Source organism: Manacus vitellinus, unplaced genomic scaffold (assembly GCF_001715985.3).
Source record: "Manacus vitellinus isolate BGI_N305 unplaced genomic scaffold, ASM171598v3 scaffold_38_pilon, whole genome shotgun sequence".
In the NCBI taxonomy this organism is placed as follows: Eukaryota; Metazoa; Chordata; class Aves; order Passeriformes; family Pipridae; genus Manacus; species Manacus vitellinus.
The window spans coordinates 3,488,286-3,493,565 of NW_021940526.1; the positions used below are offsets into that span (position 1 = coordinate 3,488,286).

The window sequence follows — 5,280 nt, forward strand, 5'->3', positions numbered from 1 at the left end:
GAAGAGCCTTGACAGGCAGAAAATGAACAGATGCACAGTAGAGGTGGGAGATGATCTTGTAGGAGGTCTGTGCTTGCCTTCTGCAAAGATAAGGAAGCGGAGGCATTCCTGAATCCTGGAGTGCTGTGTGGGGAGAGGGAGCCCCCAGCATGCACCTCTTGGCAGGGCTGGATATTACATAAGGCTTGCAAATGAATTGCTGTCCCTCTCTTTGGTACCTTGGAAGAGAATGAAGATACCAAATAAAGACACCTCAGTAGAAACAAGCAGCCCTTCAGGTTCCACATCTCCTTCCTCCTGCCCCAGCTCCCCTGCTGAGCAGTCACCTTTCCAAAGGCAGCAAGCTGTTCCTCCAGCTCCCACACAGGCAGTCACGCTTCCTGGACAAGGTATCCCTGCTCCCTGGGGCTTGGGGATACCTCTGGCTGCAGGAAGGACACTGAGCACTGCTGTACTCTGGTGTGCTTCTGTTTTAGGCTTCATCTCGGTAGCCAAGTGTCTTCTGTACTCAGATAAAAGATGAAAAAGCAGATTTTTTAATATTATTTAGTACTACAAGATCAAGGACAGCCATTCAGGAAGGTAGGGAAGAACTGCACATTACTATAAGACGCAAAAACAAGCGCATGGTGGGATTTTTTGATAATAAGATACATTTTCCAATGCTGAATACCTTTGATAACTTTCCAAATCAGAAAGCCTGACAGGACAACCAGTTGTTCACATTTCTGCAGAATAACAGAGCTCAAAGTTAGTCAGAGATGTTCTTGAAAGCCACATTCAACTGGAAGGATTATGGGTACAGTGCCCTTGTAAGTATGATTTCCTCTTCTCCTTACATACCTACCTTTTGGTGAGTAGCCATTAGATTCACACTAACACTACTCATATGAAGAAGAAAGCTCTTTAAATATTTCATATTCCAAGGAGTTTTTTTAGTCTTATTTTTGAAGGAGAGATATGAACATTACTGGTCAGTCTAGTATAAAACCTTTGGTTCATTTTAATTAGCTACCAAAGGCAGGGCCGTGGTGACTTCCCAACAGTTGCAGTGCTGTGGTTTTAAAGATTTATCTATTCTAAACTAAACCATTTGCCTGGAATACAACGAGTTTTATGGTTAATAAATCCATGTGAGAAACTGCAGGAAATACTTATTTTGGCTACATATTGTTTACTCTCTACTACATTATTTGTTTGAAACTATAAATCTCTTTTAGCTTTCACATCATGAAAAATACATTGCAACTTATTTTGTTAGGCACGTGTACAAATTTAAATAAAATCAGAAATATAAAATGATTACTCTCTGCATTATAAAAAAAAACTTCTTATTTCCTAGTTTTGCAAACAATCCATCGAGAACAGATTCCAAAAGCCCAGGAGGGTAGTTCTGGAAATCCAGTATAGAACTGCAAAAAAAATTACAAGGATGGTGATACTGAGTGTGTTTTAGGGAAATGAGTGATACAGTAATTTATTCTGCTCTAGGCAGTGTCACGAATCCATCATGGCACAAAGTGAAGGAAAACACATCAGGAATGCTGGAATACCTTCCTTTACCAAGAGAAACCTGCTCAAACCAATAACAGGACAACATTCAGTATAGTAGAAAATAAACCTAATAGAAACAAATTACAGAATGAATTTTCTAACTACACCCTCTGTACCACACACCTAAAACCACTGAGTTTTTAATTGCCTTCATTTTTCCACTGGAAAGCCATGTGATCAGGAGGCAAAATCTTGGTTCAGTGAACACAGAATCACCCAGTCCAACCTCCCCATACAGAAAATAGTTGTAGAACACAAAGCACACTTTTCCTCAGTTCCCTCAAGAGAAACAGTGGAATTACTGATGCAGAAGTCTAGGAAACAATGTACTTTGGTGCAGAGCAGGGACTGGTCACCAAGGTAAATAAATTATCATTCCAGCACAGGAATATTTGTGCCATGAGTGCCTGCAGTTTTACAGAACAAGAGAAAGACACATTGGCATCTCTACACTATAATTGACCTTTACATTTTATAGTCAAGATTAAAACAAACAAACATGGAATTGAACTAATCTTTTTTTTTTTTTCTTTTTCTCCAAATTCTATCCAAAACTTACCTGATATTCATGGACACACTTCTATCTACAGCTGTGGAAACCTAAAGTGACAGCTTGATTCCTGAACCTTTTCTTTAACAGCAGTGGGATTATGGAAGTTGGAAAACTACAGCTCTCCAGGTCTGTGCAAAACCAGCAGAGCAACACACACATAGAAGCTGAAGAGGTACAGATTTAACAGAAGCCAAATAAAGCTAAAGGAGAGTAAGTTCTGTAAGGGACATGGTAATTGAAGTAATCACAGGAGTAATAAAAGGTCTGGCTCAGACACTTGTCCTCTCTAACTGGCCCTTTCTTGCTTTCTCTTTCTATTCTTTTCCTGTTTCATGCTCCTAATCAGGTTCAAATGAGCTGTACCTTCTTCCACCTTTGCAAGCCTGACCTACTTCCCAGGGATTAGCAGCACCATGTCATGTCTCCCCTGTTCCAGGAACGCTCTGTTCTCTTTTAGGAACAAAACCAACTCTGGCTTGTCCCTGAGCAGCCTTTGCCTGAAATGCAAACCTTCTCTGTGTTGAACGTGGCTAGAAATTACTCAAAAATTACTGGTAAAGTCCTTTACTCTTTTTATTGTCAAGTCTTTCTTCCCTTGTTCTTTTGAATTCACATTTAACTGGAGCCATCATTTTACATGTTCCTCCTCAGCCCTTTCATGGAGCTCTGTTTTGCCACCCCATCCATTCACACGTTCTTGAACGATGCAAATATAATTATTCACCACCCTGCACCACCCCACAATAAAATGTTCCTCAGCCTTTCTTTTTGCACAGTGTTGTCACAAAGATTCTCTTAATTTGGCTCCACCAGATTTCAAACCTTTTTCCATTTTGGCCAATCACTTTTTTTTTTTTCCTTCCTCCAAAGAATCTATAGAAAAACTAACATTTCTCTCAGGTTTCTCCAGTTCTTACCAGCAGCAGAAAAAAAAGTGCTTTCTGTATTATCTCCTCACAAGGCAACTTCAGCCACGTGTGTGTCTTCTCAAATAATTGCTACTGCTGCATTTCTTTCTTTCCCCTAAATATCTCAGGTCTAAACGTTGTTAAAACACCACATCCAATTTTCAAACTGTCCACTCAGGAAGGGCACTGATAAATTAGAGGGTTCAGTTTTGTTTTTTCACAAACCACAGGAGTATTTAAAGGATTAGAAAACTTGTCATAAAGAGACTTTGAGTTCAGTGTATGCGTATCACATGGAAAATATGACCAGATATATGTGTTCTGAGAGGCTCTCACTTACTTAATCCTCAGCTGGCATTAACTGCAGTGGCACGAAGCTCACAGCACACAAAGGCAGGGATGTCTGTCAGCAGATCTCTTCTTTGGGAATGGCAGGTACTGTTGGAACACCTAGTGAGGAGAGAATGTCACTGAGTCATTGGGAGAGGCCTCATGACTCCTGAGAAGCAGCAAAAGAGGAAAAATCACTGTAATTGTTTCATTTCTGCATAGTGTGAGCAGTGCTATGGGCACCTTCTGCTTCGGTCCCCAAACACACCGAGATTGCTCCAGTGTCAGTAAGTCAAGGTCAGAGCAATACTCAGGCTTTAAGGAATGGTTCCATCGAGCCCAGATTCCTATGGGGAAATATGGGAGTGATGTAAAGGAGCCTCATAAAATAAATTGTTGAAGTGGGATAAAATCCAGAGGTGTAAGTCCTACTGCTTACTGGGGGGAGGAGGGGAAAGAAAGGTAGAAATGCTTTAGCGACAGCTTATCAACTTTTTTTTTTTTTCCCCCAGTAAATGGTAGAAAATCCTTCATCACAAGTTACTTCCCAGCCAGGATAATCTCCAGCCAAACAAGAGTTTACATATTGGACAAGAAGGCAGCCCAGACCTGTACAATGATGTCTTGTTTCCTTTTTTTTTTGGTCTATTTACCAGGCTAACTAAGGAAGTCGATTGTCTTAATTTCCACTAACTAAGGGTGCAATCATTCCATTCAAGGGCAGGGCTGCTGTTCAGAGGGACCTGAACAAGCCAAAGGGATGGGGCTGACAGGAATCTCATTGAAGTCAAGGGAAAACATGGAATTACGTGTCTAGGATGGGGTAGACAATGCATTGGGATGGATGGGCTGCCTGCCTGGGGCAGAGCAGTGACAGAACGAGGAGCAATGGCCATAAACTAAAACACAACAAGTTTCACCTCAACATGAGGAAGAACTTTACCTTAAGGGTGGCAGAGCACTGGAACAGCTGCCCAGGCAGGGCGTGGAGTCTCCCTCTCCGGAGACATTCCAAACCCACCTGGGCAAGCTCCTGTATCACCTGCTCCAGGTGACCCTGCCTTGGGCTGGATGGTCTCCAAAGGTCCCTCCCAACTCGAACTCTTCTGAGATGCCGGGATTCCGTGACAATCCCTCCCGGCCCCAGGGAACACTTGTTTTACCGTGATCCCACAGCACACCCCGACTGCGCTGGCGCCTCACAGCCTTCCAACCAGCTCTCACCGCACGGCACCTCGAACAGGCCTCCTCGTTATGGACGCCCCAATACGAGGAGGAGGATCACAAAACCTGACCGAGCGACCTGGAAGCCACCGCAGCGCTGGGGCCGGAGCGCTTTGCCCGGCGGCCGTGCCTGGAGCGGGAGATCGGGGTTGAAGCCTTCCCGGGGTCCGTGGAACAGGGCGCTTCGCCCGTGAGGGGAAGGGACGCCTATCCCGTGAGGGGCAGCAGGCTTCGCCCCTGAGGAGAAGGGGCGGCTTCGCCCGTGAGAAGAAGGCGGCTTTGCCCGTGAGGGGAAGGGGCGCCTTTCCCGTGAGGGGAGGGGAGGGCAGCTTTTCCCGTGAGGGGAAGGTGGCCTTTGCCCGTGAGGAGAAGAGGAGCCTTTCCCTTCCGCGCGGACCGCGTTTTCCCGTGAGGGGAGGGCGGTCCCCGGGCGGAGCCGCCCTGGAGGAGCCGCCCCTGCCCCGGCCCAGCTGCGCCGCCCTCGCGCGGACGCCGCTCAGCTGCCCGCACTTCCTGAGGCGGGCGGCCGAACATGGCGCTGGGCGCTGGCGCTCGGGGGTGGTGCTGCTCAGCGCCCCGCTCTCTCTGCGGCGCTGCTAGGGTCCGCCGCCGCCGTCCCTCCTTCTCCTTCCTTCTCCTCCTCCAGCCCCCGGCGAGCTGCGGAGCCCGTGCGAGGCTGTGCGCTCAACTGGAGCCTGGTGTTGCACGGCC

At 46.2% G+C, this 5,280-nt stretch overlaps 1 long non-coding RNA gene across 3 annotated transcripts; it reads right to left on the reverse strand.

Annotated features, from left to right (window-relative positions):
* Nucleotides 1–559: 559 nt before the first annotated feature.
* On the reverse strand, nt 560–4,735 carry LOC108640576. 3 transcript variants are annotated; one of them, XR_001921271.2, is made up of 4 exons: nt 4,367–4,735; nt 3,356–3,465; nt 2,114–2,235; nt 560–728 (listed from the first exon to the last, which is right to left on the reverse strand). It is a non-coding gene; the product is annotated as an uncharacterized LOC108640576 (long non-coding RNA). The 3 variants fall into 3 exon arrangements; XR_001921272.2 differs by lacking the exon at nt 560–728 and adding an exon at nt 1,307–1,412; XR_001921270.2 differs by lacking the exon at nt 560–728 and adding an exon at nt 1,667–1,961.
* Between the last annotated feature and the right edge of the window lie 545 nt (nt 4,736–5,280).